This window comes from Globicephala melas, chromosome 3, assembly GCF_963455315.2.
Source record: "Globicephala melas chromosome 3, mGloMel1.2, whole genome shotgun sequence".
NCBI lineage: Eukaryota > Metazoa > Chordata > Mammalia > Artiodactyla > Delphinidae > Globicephala > Globicephala melas.
This window is the reverse complement of record NC_083316.1, coordinates 120101506-120120357: the sequence shown is the minus strand read 5'-3', so window position 1 is coordinate 120120357 and position 18852 is coordinate 120101506. Positions and strand designations below refer to the sequence as shown.

Sequence of the window (18852 nt, the reverse complement as noted above, 5' to 3'; positions counted from 1 at the left end):
TATATTAGACTTCCAATTGGAAATGTAGAGTAGGCAGTTGGATACGTGAGGCTGGAGTTCAGAAGAGAGGTTTGGCAAAGAGTTTAAATTTGCAGATTTTTGGCATAAAGATGGTGCTTACAATCATGAGATTGGAAGAAATTACAATGAGAATGTAGACCTCTTTTTGATTGGGGGACATTATTCTGCCTACAGTATTGTGGAAGCCTATCAATAATGCAAAATCCTGGGCTTCACCCCAGACTTACTGAGTTAGAGTCTCTAGAGCAGGGTGTCCAAGAATATGTTTTATATACAAGCGCCTTAGGTGATTCTTATGTGCTCCATTGGCTTGCTGATGAAAATAGGTGGTGATGAAAGGGAATGAGTGAGCATCTGGTTCCACTCCTTACCAAGGCCATGGTCCCTATGGAATATAGTGACACTGTGTATAATCAGAAATCCCCCCATGGTCACCATTGCTGGTCATCCATGTTATATGGCAGTATGGGCAATTCTCAACAAAGGACAGGCTACAGTTCAGAACCTTAGTGGTTACAGGACCTTTAGTAAATGTTGACTATTTTTAATGTTACAAACAATGCCCTAGCAAACGTCTTTATACATATTTTTGATACATATGTAATTATTTTTGCAGGATAGATTCCTAGAAATGAAACAGCTAATCATACTGAATATGAATTTTAAGTTGTCTTTGGTAACACCAAATTGCCTTTCAAAAATCCTTTCCTAGTTGATACTACTCTCAGGATTCCAGTATCTTTATCAAGAAGGACGTTAGTTAATTGGGGCTATTGAAAAATTTTGGACACCTTTTCTATGCTTTGATAATGTATATATTTGAATCCTTCCTTTCCAAAGAATTTAAAAACTACATTTCCCAGTTTCTTCTGCAGTTAGGAAACCACCAATTAGAGTCAGTCACATGAAACTTGGATCAGAAAAGAATTACATAAGAGAAGTGGTTAGGCACAGGACATCGTTTTTGCTGGTGCTGGAGGTGGCAGACCTTGTGATTCAAGGTCCAGGATGGCAGCAGCTCCTTCATTAGGACGGTTCTGAAGCCTTGCAGTGAGACCTATTCTGTAACACAGCTTAGAGCCTGTTTCTGCAAGTATGCTAATTTTCTGAGCATCTAATAATTTTTAATGTTTTATTTCTGTTTAAATTAGCTATAGTAGATTCTGTTGTGTGCAACTAAGAACTGTGATAGAGTCACAAAAAAAACAACAAATAGCATCTTTCAAATTTTTGCCAATCTTACGGGCAAAGTGAGTTTCATTATTACTCATATATTTAAATAATGACTTCTCACGTCCTTTAGAGGAAGTCAGATCTGGAAGTGATATTATCAGAGCCATGGTTTTGCCTAGGAACAAGATGGCAAAACTACAGTGTCTCCAAACCTTTTATCATTTCTTTAATAGCATTATTGTTATTATGAAAGCATTCTGAGCAACTCATTTAAAGCTGAAGTGCTTCATTATTTATCTGAGATCACTGAGGTATCGTAATTTTCATCTTCATTACATTAAAGAATGTATGTGCAAATATTTCTTCTATCTATGAGATAAGAGATTTACTCCCACCCTTAGAGTTTTCAGGGAGATTTTTTTAATAAAATCATTTATAAGGAACTCTAACTCTCTTTGTTGTACCTAATGAATGCACTGGCATGGCATCGTATCATCCATTCTTGAAGAACATGGTTGGATAATCCTCCCTCTTTATTACCTGTTTAAATCTTTCTACCATTATTATGCATATTTACCAAGCATGCAGAAAGTCAAAGTATGTTAGCATAAAAATCAGGAAGTGCTGTTTAGTGTTCAATGGGGCATAAATCTGTCATTTTCAATGGTAAAATCAATCTATAACTTCTCATAAAGCATGAAGTAACCCTATAAAATATATGCTGCTTCCCCCTAGTTGTACATGCAAAAATTTTCGGAAAGCCAAGTCAAATCAATATTTACTAATTATAATTAGTATTTTAAATGTAACTTTTAAATAAAATAAATAAATAAGCTAGCATTTTAATCAGCTCAGGCTGCTATAACAAAATACCATGGACTGGGTGGCTTAAAACAACAGAAATTTATTTTCTTACATTTCTGGGTGCTGGGAAATTCCAGATCAAGGTGTCAGCAGGTTCGTTCCTGATAAGAGCCCTCTTCTTGGCTTACAGATGGCTTCCTTCTCACTGTGTCCTCAACTGGCAGAGAGAGAGAAACTCTGGTCTCTCTTCCTGTTCGTATAATGACACTAATCCAGTCAAAGAGTCTCCACTTTCAGGAGTTTATCGAAACCTTCCCAAAAGCTCCACCTCCAAATACCATCACATGTGAATTAGGGCTTCAACATATGAATTCTGGGGGGACACAAATGTTCAGTATATAGCAGCTAGATTGCAGACTGTAAATTCCAGCTTTTGACGAAGCTTTTGAATTTATTCCCAGTTGACCAAAGTAATTTAAGTCCCTTAACTTCACTTTGCATTTGTTTTAACAATATATTAAATTAGAACATTAGTAAATGTACTTTAATAACAAATGTCTAATTTTTTATTCAACTATCAGATTTCCAAATGAAATAAATGATCTATTTACATGCATCGCTAGACCATCTGGTTCCATGTGAGGACCCGACACGGAATCAACTAATTGTCACCCGTGTTTATTCATCACGCTTAACTCATTTCTTATAAATAATGAAAATCTAGGACCTTTAGTAAACAAAAAATTTTCACCACTAGTTGAAAGATTGACCTCCTTAACTATATAATAGAACAGGACAAAAGAGCCCAGCAAAATATGTACCTAAGAAAATTAATTGCTAGTCAACTTCATTGTGTCATTCCAATTTTACAGAGAGGGAAAAAAGGGGCAGGGGCAGAGTATGGATTTTAAAGGATCTAATGGAATTAGAAGCAGAGGTCAGTATTCCAAAGATTTGAGCTTGTTGTTTAGTCAATTAAATTCAATTTTTCAAGGGCATCTTTGAACTTCTTTCTTCTGGATTATTTCCCTGACCATCTTAGAATCCAGGATCACCCTCAACATTTACATACACCAGGATTGCTGAGCTCACACTTAAGCAACTGATAGGCTGATGAGGAGGAAAAGGTACAAAAAATCCAAAACAGCAAATAATTTTTAAAATGTGATCTTTGTTTGAATTAAAATTATATGCAGAAAACCCCCAAAAGCCTAATGTATTACAAAAGCATTATAACTCATCTTTTAGAAAAGATCAGTGTGAAAAATTATGTGGTGATTCTCTTAATTTAATGATTATGTGGCAGGCAGTCTTGAAAGCTACCTCCTACTCCATTTTCACCTTAAACATTACGTTTCCTAATCCCCTGGTCTGGGTGGGTTCTCCTTTTTAGACACACCACAACACCTTCCGCTGATTCTTTGTATAATTATTTATAGTCACGTGCTTTGTGATTCTACTGTAAGTGCCAAGAGGAGCAGTGACCTCTGTTGTTTTCTCAGCAGATAAATGGTTCTCAATAGATATTTGTTAAATAAAAGAACAGGACAGACATGGCGCGTCTTTCTGGAACACACATTGTACTCAACGATTTGGGGTGTTTTTAAATTAAAACAGGTATAATTGTATCATGAAATGAAATTCCAATTCATGTGTTTTTAAGTTAAAACAAGCATAGTTGTATCATGAAATGAAGTGCAGAATTCAAGATAGAATTGACAACTTCTCCGTGAGAATGTTCGCTTTCCTCTGCCATTAATGCTATTTCAGAGGAAAATTTAACGATGTGGTGAGTTTGACTGTGACGCTCCAGTGATCAGGTAATCGAAGCTAACAAAGGTCAGTCATTTCATTAGGAAAGGAGAAGGGACACCTTCCCTTCCATGGAGAAAACAGGAAGAGACAGAGTAATGAAGTGCAGAGTGTGCCTTAAATGAGTTATTTTAATGCCTCAAATTTTCCAACTGTAAAATGAAAATGGCCCATGAATCTCTAAAATTCTGTTGTGCATAAATTCTTGGGTTTTTTTGGCCTACCATCATTCTTATATCCACAAAAAGGAAAAAGGTAGGAAGCAAAAGTCATATTTCTTTTTCCTTCTTAAGCTTCTAAGTGTTGCATTCATCTTTTAAATGACATCTGTAAACACTATGTAGTTGTTTTTGCCCCTTTTTCTGAACTTGTAGACCCATTCATAGATCTAAAAGAGAAGGGATAGTAGAACCAGTATCAAACCACAGAAGCACGTTTGTATGGACCAGCCACTCACTGGTTGTCAGCTGAGTTGTTACATATTTCATCATTACAGCTAGATGTAATGGAAAATATTAATTTGAAATGCTACATTTAAAGAGGGAAGGTCTATTTTATAGCATCCCTTTGCCCTCTTCTTCTTTTTGTGGGCTTGACAATTTATCTTCATGTGAAAAAGTTTCTCCAGACTGTGTACATAGTAACTACTATACCATTAATACAATCCCTCAGGGGTAGTTAGATAAAACAGTTGCTATGCCTCTGTACCAAGCAAAGATGGTCTGAATACAAATAGAAGGGAATAAGTCAATGTCAGTGTGGTGCCAAGTGCTGATAAAAAAGTAAGTGGTTGATACTGCAAGCAAAGGAAAGTAATGTAAAACACCAATTATACTTTTCCAAGTCTGTGCACATTGCCTAGTGATTGCTTGATGCAGTCAAACTCCACAAAAAGAAGTACTTGTTTTGTTCTATTATATGGTGTCATAACCAAATGCATTTAATACATATCGGCTACAAATATGACTTTAAGACATCCGTGCTGTGCTCTTATGTTGTGCTCTTTGTTAATAATAATGAAAATGCCTGCCAACAGCTGCTATGATATACCCCATACACAACCTAAAGATTGGCAAAGTAAGAAATTAAAATCAGGATTCCTAATTCAAAACTCAGACAATTTGAAGTGTTTGTAAGTCTCTTAGAAATGGGAACTCTAGTGCACCGCTGGTGGGAGTACACCACTGGTGGGAGTGTAAAATGGTACAATCACTTGGGAGAGCAATTCGGCAATTACCCAGTAAGGTTGAAAATGCGAACGCCTACAATGCAGCAATTTCACTTCTAGGTGTGTACCCTAGAAAAACACCCGTACATGTACACAAGAAGTCATGTCTGTAATAGAAAAAATAGGGGTGGGGAGCAGTAAACGTCATTGATAAAGCAGTGCCTAAACTCTGGTGTAGTCAAATGATGGAATACAGTATAGCAGTTAGCATAAATAGATCTTCCTGTACTAAGCTGGACAGATACCACATTAAGTTAAAAAATGAAAGTGATAGAATACACAATGTAAAATAGACCATTTTTGTAAAATTTAAAATCACAAACAATAGTAATATAATATTTGGTTTCTGGCTCCCTAGTAAAATATAAAAACGTGAATTAGAAGGATACCCACAAAGTTTCAAAAAGAAGCTGTTTCTGGAGAGGCAGAGAAGGAAGGAAGGGTGTGGAATCGTGGAAGGATACAACATACTTCAGCTTTCCCTGTATTGCTTTATTTTTCCTTTATTAAAAACAATTTTAGAAGCACATATGGCTAAATGTTACTATTAGTTAATTCTGGTTTGAGGACACAGAGGTGTTTTTATACCATGTGCTTTTCTGTATTAATTGCTTTTCCAATTAAAAAAACAAAACTTCCGTCACTTTTGGTCACTTGGTACAACTGGAATACTGTATTTCTTGAACTTAAGGAACCAAGACTCTATATTTAAATTGTTTAATACACTGTATTTTATTCATTTACAGTGTTTATCCTAGTTCATGGGTAAACTAGGAGCTTTGGGAAGCTTTCTATGGAATTTCAGTTTAGTTAATTCTCACTTATACGCGTGGTAGGTGTAGGCAAACTAAAGTTTTAAACATCTGTTTATACAAGGTTTACAAACCAGAAAGCATTTTCTTTGGTTTGTCCATGTTTTCCTTTTCCAATGTGAATATTAGCATCAGTTTACAGGTTTTTTCCCACTGAGAGATTCAGAGTTAATGTTGCTATGTAAATGTCACATGAATTCCATTTTGGAACAATTTATGTAGCCACACAAAGTGCGGAAATGAGAGAATTTTAGTCCAGAGGGTCTCATCCAAGTATAAACAATAAGAAAATCACTTTTCATGCTGTGGAGTTTTAACGCTCTCTCTTTCTCATATGTCAGACATGTGTAAATCGTCTTGTCTGAGCCCCAGAACTGATATGGACAGTTACCTAGACCCTGCAAAGAGCTAGAAGAGGACATGGGGAAGGGAAGGAGGAGGAATAAGCTTTGACCTTAGACAGACTTGGGTTCAAAGTCTGGCTCTGTCACTGTCATTCACTCCTTGTGTGACTTTAAGTGGACTTGCTGAAGTCCAGCTGTGCATCAGGGATAATAAGAGCGACCCCTCAAGGATTGGGTGAGGACTAACATGAGATCCTGTGCTCACAGTTCATGCAGAGCTGAGACGTGGCACACATGACAGGTGGTTGCCGTTATATTTATTGCTGTCATCACCACAATCTAAAGGGCCTAAATCCCTGCTGCCTTTTAGCTGATGCAAAACCATTTCTACTTAGAATAGAATTCAACAAGTTTGTGCTTTTTGGATACGCCTGCTGCTGCCTATAAGGGAAAAAGGCAAGAGGGTTGTAGTCTTTGCAGAGAATATTAGGGATGAGTCTTACCAGGATTGTTATTTTTTCTTTCTCTTTAAAAAATTTTCTTTACTTTGTTTGCCTTTTTTCTTGTACTTTTTAAAAGTTTTTTGAGGGGGTGGGGGGTTATGTTTTAAGAAGCAAAAAAAGACTATTGTTACCAATTGATTTCCCCTTCATTTCTCTCTGCCCACTCAGTTCATCCTCCTGACTCTCTCCTTCTAATAAATTTATCCCATATTTCAATACAAAAGACCATTTCTTTCATTCACTGCTATTGAAAAGCAGTCTGATAGACTATTCCCTTTTTAGATGTTTACGGATAATGGCTTAAGCTCATTCTCTTTCCCAGAATAAGGAAAACAATTGTAGTATGTACATAGTATGTAGAAAGTGCAACCTTCCCCCCAATTTTTTTCATAGTAAAAGTTCTCAAAAAGTCTTCATGAATTTCTAATCCTGGATTTTCAGTATTGTGACGATGGCAAAATAGCTACTTTTGTGCCCAAAGCCCTAATAACCCACCATTCAAATGATGCCATGCAGATGCCAAACTCTTCTGTCTGCTTTAAGATTGACCTTGATTCTTGTTTCGACCCAGGATGACATGCAAGTCATCAGCTGTCCTTCTCAAGGCAAAAGCAGACCTCACTAATTGACCACCGCACTCTTTCTGGCAGAACCTGGTTGTGACCACCAATCCTTCCTGACATAGCACTCCAGGTAGCAATTAGCAATCTTAGCTGATGAGGAAAATGAAACCTGTTTGCCCTCACTGACATAAAATACATTTGTTGTTTTTCCAGTTGTAGAAAAGGGAAATGAAAGGTGGCTCATTTAAAGAAGAATTAGAAAAAAAAAAAAAAAAGGGAATTCCCCGGTGGTCCAGTGGTTAGAACTCTGTGCTTTCACTGCCGAGGGCCCGGGTTCGATTCCTGATCAAGAAACTAAGACCCCACAAGCTGCGTGGCATGGCCAAAAAGAAATAGAAGGGAAATTATGGGTCCTGCTTTGGTTTTATCCAGTACCCCTGAACATTCAGGATTGCGGAAGGAGCTTAAATGTGAAATGAAATAATATAATCATACACAAGTTTATATGTATATACACACATACATACATACACCCACACACATATATATATAATTTGGGAATGGCTGTTTAATGATTAGGGTACTAAGAAGGAGGATTATCTTTGTTTAAAAAAATAACGGAAAATGCTAAAACCATTTGCCTTTCCCAATAAGCTCCTATTATGTTTTAGGTTTATTTTAAGCTAGAAGTAGAAAACTATTCCTAACATGATGCCACGCTGCAGTTATTTCTGGCCTCATCAATTGGTCAATCAAGTGACACTCTCTGGATGCCTTCCTGGACAGAATGAAACTGTGGAGTAGGGTTAGAGCCCAGCAAGGCAGATTTACACATGGTTCAATGATATTAAACCTTCATGGTGATTGCATATGTAAGATGAGGACCAAAGAAGGAATCCAAGGTGCTCTTGAAGTTTTGAGTCCGGGTACATTGGGAAAACAGTGGATTCTAATAGACACAGGAAGTCAGGAGGAGAAAATAGCAGTTCTAGGGGATAGAAAAAGAGTTTATATTTAGACTTGTTTGACTTAAGGGACTTCAAGTGGAGACCCTCTTTTGAGAATTTGGTGTTACAGGCCTGGCCTTTGAAAACCTAGCGATAAGGATTTTGAAATCATTGTCCTTGAGCAGGTGGGGGGAAGAAATGTTGACCCATTTCAACTTCATTTGTTACCTGAAACATCTTTTGAAGGGTGCCAGAAATTGAGAAAAGGCAGATCTGACCCTGTGCTGAGTCACTGGGATTCTGAAGAAATATGAGAGTGGCTGCTACAGAGTTTCCTTATGAGGAAGGGGAGGCAAGTTACAAATGGGAATCTGGTTGTAAGGTGATGTCATAAGCTTGTGTATATAGAAGTTTACAACAGATTGAAAAAAATAGATGTTTATTTTTAGAGTGGGAGTGGGAAATGATTATGGGAGGGCTCTTAAGGAACTGCCACTTTCGTATGCGTTGATCGGGTAGAAAGGAGGTCCTTTTAAACAAACTACTCAGGCTCCACTAGAATTATAAACATTTCTGTGTAAAAACATAAAATTAACAAGTCACTGAAAGAAATTATCAGAGCATAACGATATTAGATAATATGTAAAATATTCGATAAGAACAGTTCAAAATTTCCTTGAAGTTTTCAGTTATGTTGACATTACTCTTAGTTGGGAAATAGAGATGTGTTTATTTTAAAGGAAAGGTGACATACCTTGATCAGTGTTCTTTGGAGACTCTAATATTTACCGAGGACAGTTAGCAAAAATGGCAATGAAGACTCATGTAGGTCTGTTGAGATTCATTCTAAGCCCGGTGAGAATTGTTCTAATCTAAACCAGGTGATCCCAGCACAATGCAAATCATTGACCCTCTTAAACTATATGGGATTTGAATGTTGAAGAGCTGCTCGTTCAGTGGTGACTCATGCTCAATGCAGAAGATATTAAATGGACTTTCCTCTTGAACATTTTAGATACCAACTCCAATTATACCAGTCACAAGGTGATTTCATTTAACTCGACCTATGGTGAAATACATTTTGACTTGTGACCCAGAGTGTGTCCATGCCTGTGCACACCCACACATAAATTGTAACCAAAGTTTTATGAAGCAGTTAACTGCACCATGTGTGTTGCACTTTCATATGTTCTATGCTCTTTCCTTTTCTTAAATTTGTCATGATGCTCGAAATTGATTTCATGACCCACAAATAAATCATGACGCAGAGTTTGTAAAACATGGAGCTGCACAGTCATATCTCTTATATATAGTCTTTTTCAATCTCCTTTTTTGTTAATGTCTTATGTACTCTCAGAACTAATAGCTAGTGCTGTTTCTTAGTCTCAGCATGTGAGAAGCTATATTATCCCCACAACCATAATGATTGATTGTACTAAGTAGATGTTAGCTTGACAAGAGTTGTCTTAGATTTATTTGCATTTTTTTCTTTTTATTTAACGTGAAATTCTTGCCACACTGGAATCAGAGCAAAAAAGACGAGAAAACGGGGTAAACCTGTTGATCTACAGGTGCTTCAGTGATTACTGTGATTTAGTGATTACTAAAACAGAATTAGAATGGTAAATGCACTCTGATCTCATACCCTAATCACCTGCCCTGATTTCATGCCCATGACCCAGACCTGGCGCCGAGCACAATCTACCTCTTTGGTTAGCCATTGGTTCAGAAATAGCCTCTTAGCCCAGTCAAGTTAATTAGACCCCGTTGGGGGACCTTTATTAGAGTCATGAAGAAGGAGAAGTTCTCTTTCCATCTAAGATTGCCTAAACATGAGATAGAAGTCAGGACCTGCTGCAGCCGTTTTTGCCACCAAGAGGGAAAAACCTGCCTAAAGATGGAAGCAGCATAAAAGCAAACGGGCCAAGAGTTGGAAAACCTCAGGATGAGTCCTAAGTACAGCACTGCAGTCCCCATTTCTGGTTGTACCTGAAGCTTGCAAAGTCTCAGTGAGTGCCATTTATTTTATTTTGGGGGGGGGTAGGAGTTTATTAATTAATTAATTTATTTTTGCTGTGTTGGGTCTTCCTTTCTGTGTGAGGGCTTTTTCTAGTTGTGGCAAGCGGGGGCCACTCTTCATCGCGGTGCGCAGGCCTCTCACTGTCGTGGCCTCTCTTGTTGCAGAGTACAGGCTCCAGACGCGCAGGCTCAGTAGTTGTGGCTCACGGGCCTAGTTGCTTCGCGGCATGTGGGATCCTCCCAGACCAGGGCTCGAACCCGTGTCCCCTGCATTAGCAGGCAGATTCTCAACCACTGCGCCACCAGGGAAGCCCCAATGAGTGCCATTTATAATCAAGTGTCCTGATTAAGAAGGACAAGAGCACTGGAGAAAAGTTGATATGTATATTTGAGTGGTGGCATTATAGGTGATTTTATACTTTCTGTTTTTTTTAAAATAATGTAGATGTATTGATTTTCAATAAGAGGGTTAAAATTACAAGGTAGCATTCCTCCAAATGCTTTTTGGAAAGTTGGACAACTGAGTCAATCTTATTTGGAGATAATATTCAAGATACACCCAAATTCTGTATTTATAAAATGCTGAAATGATCTAATTTAATCATTTGATCATGCAGATTTTTCCTCCTGAGTTCCATTACCCTCACTGTTTCTATGAACTAAAATCAACAAATATGGGAACTTTTGTCATCCTCCAGCATGCATTTTCCAGAGAACACTTTCCTGAATGTTGTTGAGGAATGCAAATAAAAGCAGTAAGAGGAATTATTAATGTCTTCAGTACACAGAAACTTGGGGGTAAATGTCTTAAGTCAGACTTGATCCCAGGAATAAAGAGGGAGTGCATTCTGCAGTAACACCAGGTTTGCCCCCACTGGAGGAGCATGGGGTAGAGAGGGAGTGGAGGGGAAGGACAACAGTCAGTGTTGGCATAGTCATTTTCATGTGATTGAATCACATATGTTTTTAACTTTTTATTTTGAGATAATTATAGATTCACATGCAAGAAATAATACAGTGATCACCTGTCCCCTTGTGTAGTCTCCCTCAATAGTAACTCTTGCTTAATTACCCAATATCACAACTAGGAAATTAACATCCATCAACCTCATTTTGATTTGCCAGTTTCACATGCATGCATGTGTGTGTGTGTGTGTGTGTGTGTGTGTGTGTGTATTTAGTTCTATGTAGTTTCATCACGTGTAGATGCTTGTGACCACCACTACACTCAAGATACGGAAGTGTTCCATCACCACAAGGATCCTTTTTGTAACCACATCCACCTACCACACATCCCCTGACCCATGCAACTACTAATCTGTTCTCTTTCTCGATAATTTTGTCATCTGAAGCATATTTTTCGTACCTGTATCTCATATTCTAGAAATATCTAGAATACTTGAATGTGAGGCTTAGGAGGACCCTTACATCCCTGTAGTTCACCCTCTCTTAGAGAAATCTTTTGACAGCCATCTCTTCAGCCTTTCTATTAATGGGGAGGTGGTGGGTTTCATAATAGAGAGGAGCATAGTCAGTCATATCTCTGCTCTTCTGTGTTCGAACTGCAGGATTTCTGACCTTCAGCTGCCTTATATGTAAAATGGGGTTAATATTTGTACTTATAGAGCAGTTTAAAGTTTAATTGAAACAATTCAGGTCAAATGCAGCATCCAGCTAGTTAAAAAGGAAGAGCCCACTACCACATCACCTCAGACCATTTATCTCACAACCAGGCACCCAGAATTTCTTGGAATCCTTCTCTCGCAGACTCTACTCATTGGCCTTAATTTAATTTTTAAGTACTACAGAATAAATTGGGTCCGTGTTCCTACTGACAGCATTTCAGCTCCATGAAGCCAACTCCTATGCTTGTCTCTTCTCCAGCCTCCACTTTCTTTAACTGATCCCCATATGGTTCCTTGAGGACAGAACGGGCTCTGTTTACCATCATGTCTTCATCTCCTAAAACAGCGCCTTGGTCACAGTCCATGCTCAAAAATATTTTAACGGACGGCATGCTTTATGTTCATGATTGCTGTGTTCCAGACACACTTCATTTGGCCGATTTCCCTTTTTTTAAAAAAATGGCACCTCAAAATGGCATTTATTAATCTTCCTGAATAGAAAAAAAGGTCACACAAAAAATTTCATTTCTGAGCTCCAACAACAAATAGCAATGTATAGTTTTATTTTGAACATAAGAAAAAGAAACAGACTTATATACAAACTTCTAGAACTGGAGTTACTTCATAATAGAGGAAATCCTATATTTCTGGTTAGTTTTCTAATCATGCTTATTAAGTCTCAGCTAGCTTTTTTGGCTGGCTGGTTAGTCAGCTAAACCACTAGACTTTTGCATAGGAGTAGCCAGCATAGCATCAAGTGTTTCTTCCATATTGGTTAAAATTAAATCCAAAAATCAGTGTCCCTTCTTGCTTCCTCTACTTTTTCAGAAAAGAAATTGTCATCAAACCAAGTCCAGGACTATCAGATGATCTACTTCCAAATAAATGAGACTCCCAGCTTAAGCTTGGAAAATTGATTCCATCTCTTATTCCCCATCTCCACTACCATTTCCCTAGTGCAGGTCATTATCATCTCACCTGAAAAATTGGCAACAGCCTCCTCATTTTCTCCAGGTTCCTGTTCTTGCCCAGCTCTTACTGCACCTGGCATGGTCTTACAGAAGCAACAATCCCATCCTGTCCTTTCTTCCTAGCCTGATCTCTCTCATCCTCGTCACCCCTCATTTACCATGCTCCATCATTTAAGCATCTTCTAATGCCTTAATGACTTTGTGTTCTTTATTACTCCTTGATTTTTGAGGCTGTATCCTCTGCCTGGAACAATTTTCATCCAACTATAACTTGTCCCTCACTTAGACGTCTCTGACCCACAAGGTCTTCCCTGACCCCAAGTCAAGGCCAGATAGCTCTTTTCAGGGCCCCTGGACTTCCCCATTACAGCACTCATCACACTGCATTATATTCCATTATTTCCTCACTGAAGTCAGGGTAAGGCGGAGGGTAGGAAGAAACTATATTTGCGTATATGCTATATACCGTAGCATGGGGGTTATAAGAAGGCTTCATCTTTGAAAATTGAAGGAACGAATTGTTAAAATACGCAGGTTGTCATTTTTATATGGTGAGTAAATAAGATGGGGGGTACAGAATGGTGTAATTCTATAATAGTCTAAAAGGAAATGTTCCCATTATGAGTATTTTTCATAAGCATACATTATGCTTCAAATTTTAGTTCCCAAACAAGTTTTAAGAAAACACACAAACGTTTTGAATATAGGACAAACAATTTCTGCATTCCCTGTGGGCTTTCCTTTTATGGAGTAAGAGCTATACATTATCTGCCCTCTTTCCACTCCAGTTATAGACTTTCTGCTAGGCAGCTGGATGTTTGAAATCTCTCCTCCTGTGTCACGAAGATCCAAGGCATCTGAGTTTGTGATTAGCAAGAGGAATTGTGCCTTAAAACATACATCATTCCCAATGGAACTGGAACATTAAATGTTTCATTTATTTTGTAGTAAAACAATATTTTTCAACAAGGAACAGTTGCCATCCAACTCATTCTGTGTCTCTATTTATATTTTCCTTGAAAAGAAAGCTTTTGTTTTCATTTTGATTACTTTTCTTTGATGGGGTGCCCAGTACCACAAGGTGAAATTAGAAACTTTAAAGTCTCATTTCAGCTTATATTATAGCAAAATTTCATGTTCTCTTAGAAATGAGTTGAAATGCCTTATCTCCGTATTAGGGATCTTATTTTGTCCTGAATAAAGAACTTCAATGAAAAGGAGTCCCAACAATTTCTTATTTCTGTTATCTCTGGAAGTTTATGGAGCAAATGATAGGAAATTTACAGATACATGTGCATGCATGTGCAAGTATGCACACACACAAGAATATTTATTGCAGCATTATTTGAAATGGCAAAGAACTGAAAACCAAATGTCCACTTAAAAATAGTTGAATATATTATAGCACATCTATACTATAGGCTATTAATAGTAGCCATTAAAGAAATCAAGTTTGACTCATATCCACAATTCATGATTTATTGTTAAGTGAAAAAATAACTCTTCAGAATCATGTGTATAATACAGTTCCTTCTGAGGGCAGCATGGGAAGTTGGGGGAAATTCTTCTGTGTCTATGGAGAGAGAGAGAGAGAGAGAGAGAGAGAGAGGGAGAGGGAGAGAGATGTGTATGTAGTTTTGAGGACATTGATAAAAGACTGGAATATCCTAAGCTATTAACATTGGTTATTCAGAAGGTATGATTGGAGGAGGGATATTTATATATGTTTAAACCATTTCATTTCTTACAAATAATATGATTTCTTTTTAAACTAAAAAAATCTAATGAAAATTCCTGACAGAAAATAAATGATCAAAAAAGAAGAGTAAAATGAAGAGAAGCCATAATATATCAGGGCTATCCATCTGTTATTCTGCACTCTATCAGTAGGGGAAAGGAGAGCCTGTGGTGCATGCCAGGGGAAGATACGTAAGACACAGGCAGTGAGAGGGTAGGAAGAGCTAAGGGGAGAGGGAAGATGTGAAAGAGAATGTTAAAGAACAATAAAGATTTCTCCAAGGTTTACTGTCTGCTGAGAATGCCAGCCCTACATTTAATTAACATGTGCTGAGCATGTACTTGGTACAAGGCACTATGGGGTGCTGGGGACAAACACACAGCACCCCTCCCTCCCCCCCCAGTCTGTAAATGATAGTGAGGAGATAGGGCTCTGAATGGCATGGGGGCACTGGTCCAAATTGTCATGGGAGCTAGGAAGCATTCAAGAACAATTTCATTGTGGGCAAAGGAAGAAAAGAAGGAGAAATCTATATTGAGTAAACTGCCAAGACTCTTCCTAGTTTTTACTAGGATTTTTTTATCTGGAAGATTTATTGTCAACCTCCTTTCAGAGCAGATAACATGTTACCCTAAGTCAGACTGTAGGGATACCACTAGAATAAAAAGTTGACATAGTCATTACACAATAAGTTTAAGAAACATGCTTTTAAAAAATATATCTAGAAACCTTAATAATTGAAAAAACATAAAATAGGGCCATTTGTTGTCCTGGTAACATTCTGTATTTTAACCAGGGTAGTGAATACATGGGTGCTTCTTGTATTATTATTTCTAAAACTATGCATACACATTGCAAATATTCTTTGTCGCATCATGCATATGAAAAAAGTAACAACAAAAAAGTGAATTATTTTTGAGAAGTTAACCTTTCTGTAACATACCAGTTTACCTTGTATATCAAACTTTCTTGATGACATCTGGGTAAGAATGTTAATTTTTTCTCCCTTTTTTCCCCAGCAAATATGCTATTTCTACCCACAATAATTCATTTAAGCAAACAAAGCATGATTTTTAATGAAGTCTCCTGGAAATTTTAAACAAAAAGCAAACAGTTAACATTAAAATGAGTTGACACATCATGAATCCTCTGATATTTATGTATTAAATTTTGCTTGAACTTAGGCAATGACAAGATAAATGGTGAATATTCTAACAGTGTCAAAATGTTGTGAATATGCAGCAGCTGAACAAGTCCTAAGTGCTTCTGGTTTCTTTTGGAGTGGGGAAGGGGTGTCAAAGAAATTTTCCTGGAATGAGTGACCAACTTCTCCTTGAAGGTGCTGAATGCTGGCCCCACTGAATACACAAAACACAACTTGCTGACAAAGCGGAGTTTATTGCTTGGTGCAATGAGAGAAAACACTCCTCAACAGAACTTTAATAGCATCTCAGAGGGAGATGGACCAAGATGAGATATTTACTGAGATTTTCAAGTCTGGGTGAAGGTAGGTGTTCCGAAACAGGGAGGGTTGGGTGAGTATCACGCTTTGGAAGAAACAGCAGGGTGAAAAATTTGAGACAAGGATTTCAAAGAGTCTTTGGGATGTAAATTGTTGTTTGATGCTTTCCATTCAAAAATGGATCAGTCTTTCAATTCTTGGTGTGAACAACAAAGTGTGTTGCAACTTTTTCTTCTGGGAAAGAGTCTTGTGGAATAGTAAAACTATGTTGATGAAGACAGTGGAATAGTAAAGTCAGGTTAATCATTATAGATAGTAAGCTGTGTGGATGATTTCCAGTCTTAGTGAGCAGAGAGTCAGAGGCAGCAGGAAAGAGGCACCCATCATTGCACCCACACATCTAAATACTTGACATCATGTAGCCAGGCCTTAGTAGCCTCCTCCTAGAGGAGGTTGAAAGTGATCTGTTATTGGTAGTCATTGGGTGTTTGTGATCTGATTCTTTCTCTGGGGCTTAGTCTGGTCCTTGTTTCGGTAATTCAAGGGCTATGCTAAATCATCTTCTTGGTGCTTTCATTCTCATGAGTATAGACAGGTGGGAGATGGTAGAGGATAAGAGCAAGGAGTCTAGAGTCAGATGATGTTGGTTCAAAGCCCATCTCTACCACTTAGTAGCTGTGGGACCTATGTCAATTGCTTAACTTCCCAATGTCTTCCTTCTCTTATTTTAAGAGTAGGCATAAGAATAAAACCAACCCTGCTGAGGTAACTAAAACACATTAACTCATAATAATTGCTCGTATGTTTGCAGTGGTGGTTGTTGTCATTGTTATTATTCTCACTTTGTGGGGTCAGAGGTTTCCTTCAAATGTGGACCACTTAAAATATTTTAGGCTAGAGTCAGAGAGTTTTTACTTATATATCAATAATTGATATGGGTTGAACCAGTATGTATTCCTGTATGTTAAGTTCAAACAGAAAAATAACCAAGCATATAACTAAGAACTCCTGATGTTTAAAGTTATTAAGGTAAACATAATGGAAAAAAAATTAGGTCATTAGTTTAATTTTTTAATGATATAAAACAATCATAAAATAATTCTAAGAAAGATTTTCTTAGCCTTTATAACTTAACATGCAGGTGTTCGATTGCTGTGTATTGAAACTGTGTTTATTAACTGGTCTGGTTTCTCTTTCTTTCTGTCATGAAAATAAGGTGGATTCTGTATAATCTTAACCAATCAGATTTAGGACTGTAGAATTTGGTCACTTCACCAAATTCCTTCCTTGTTTTGCACCCACCACTCTTCAAGGTCCAGCTGGCAATTGCACCTTTGTTTGTTGAGTTGTGGCACCCCTGGACCTTTTTTACTTCTCCAGAAGTGGCTGAGAGCAGCATAAGGTACTCGGCTGTTGGCTTGGCATTGCAGAAAAGGCATCGTGGCCTGGCTTGCCTTCTGAATGTCAGTCTACACAGGATAGCAGTGGAAAATCAGAATGAGGGTTAAAATTGAAAAGTGAATCACATTTGGAGGGGAGTCAGCTCCCTGCACTAGCTAAATTTTGAGAGGTATTTCTACCCACGTGGCATAAGCATCCTAACCCCATGTATTTATGGCTAGGTATAGAGGCTGGATTTCTGTTGTGAATTTGTCAAAGACATATTTTCACCCTTAAGAATGAGAACCAGCTGAAATACAAATCAAGTGTCTTAGTCATGATTCTCTGTGTGTGTGCTCAGGCTTGATTTTCATAGATACATTGAAAAGAAAATTTGAAAGAAAGGTGCAGATATGTTTTCTCATAAACCGTCAAGGTAATTGATGTAAAACTTGTCAGGTAGCTAAATTAGACTATTATAGAATATTGGCACTTATTTAGTTAAATCTTCCATCCAAAACGAAATTATAATAACTAACCAGGATTTATTTGAACTTTTATTTCTACTTTTAATAAACTTTATAAGCTGCCTCTACTCTTACGAACCAGTGTTGAAAAGTTCTTCCTTATATTAAGACAGAATTTGTAGCTAAATAATTCTGTCTTTACCCCTACCTCTGCTTCTCTGAGCTGTATTAAATATAGATAACCCCTTTCTAACTTGATTTCCCCGCAAAACCCCAATCCACAGATAATTGCTGAATATTTATTTTACGCTAGGATGCATAGGAGAATAAAACAGAGATGGTCCCTGACCTCATGGGGTTTGAGGTTACTACCTTATTTTCACCACACCTCTTCTTTTTCAGGCTCACTATCACTGATTGCTTTCATTTCCCCCAGGTAACAGTTATCTCTTACCCCCCAGGTCAGACACATAAAGCAAGAAACATAACACTGTACACATTTCTCCAGATGTGATTTGACTAATGCAGAGTACTGAGGTACTTATCTTCACATCACTATTATCATTGAAAGCAGGCCTCACAGTTGAATGCTCAATAAATATTTATGAAAGGCTCTGGGTACTCCACTCCTTCTCATGTGGTCTCAATGGTTTTAGTTCTTCTATTAACTTCTCATGGTGGATGTGACCATAGAGTATGTGCATGATTAAAACAAATGCTTGGGGAATAAATAATGAACCACATATGACTTAGAAGTTAGTTTCTTAAAGAAAAAATTAAATCCACCTTACAAAATTCCTAGGAAAATATTTGCATTCAAGTGAGTCTCTGGCCACAGTAAAGTGAGGTTTTTAGTCTAAATGATTCATGTTTTAATCTGAAATGATATCCCTGCATTGGTACATGATTCAGGATAAGTTTTGTCTACCTACTATCTGTTGACTATCACATGGTTGTACTGACCTAAGTTGATCAGGTCAAAA

The 18852-nt window shown here is 37.6% G+C and overlaps 1 protein-coding gene across 2 annotated transcripts in view; it reads left to right on the top strand.

Moving 5' to 3' along the window:
* Window positions 1-990: 990 nt before the first annotated feature.
* Window positions 991-18852, top strand: part of NR3C1 (nuclear receptor subfamily 3 group C member 1) — a 669693-nt gene continuing 651831 nt past the window's right edge. Inside the window, exons 1-2 of one of the 2 annotated variants that reach the window (XM_060296390.2) lie at window positions 1029-1114; window positions 15900-16067. The gene's annotated coding sequence lies outside the window, so the exon portion shown is untranslated. Of the gene's footprint in view, window positions 1115-15899; window positions 16068-18852 lie in introns of both variants that reach the window. The other variant, XM_060296389.1, reaches the window with a different exon arrangement.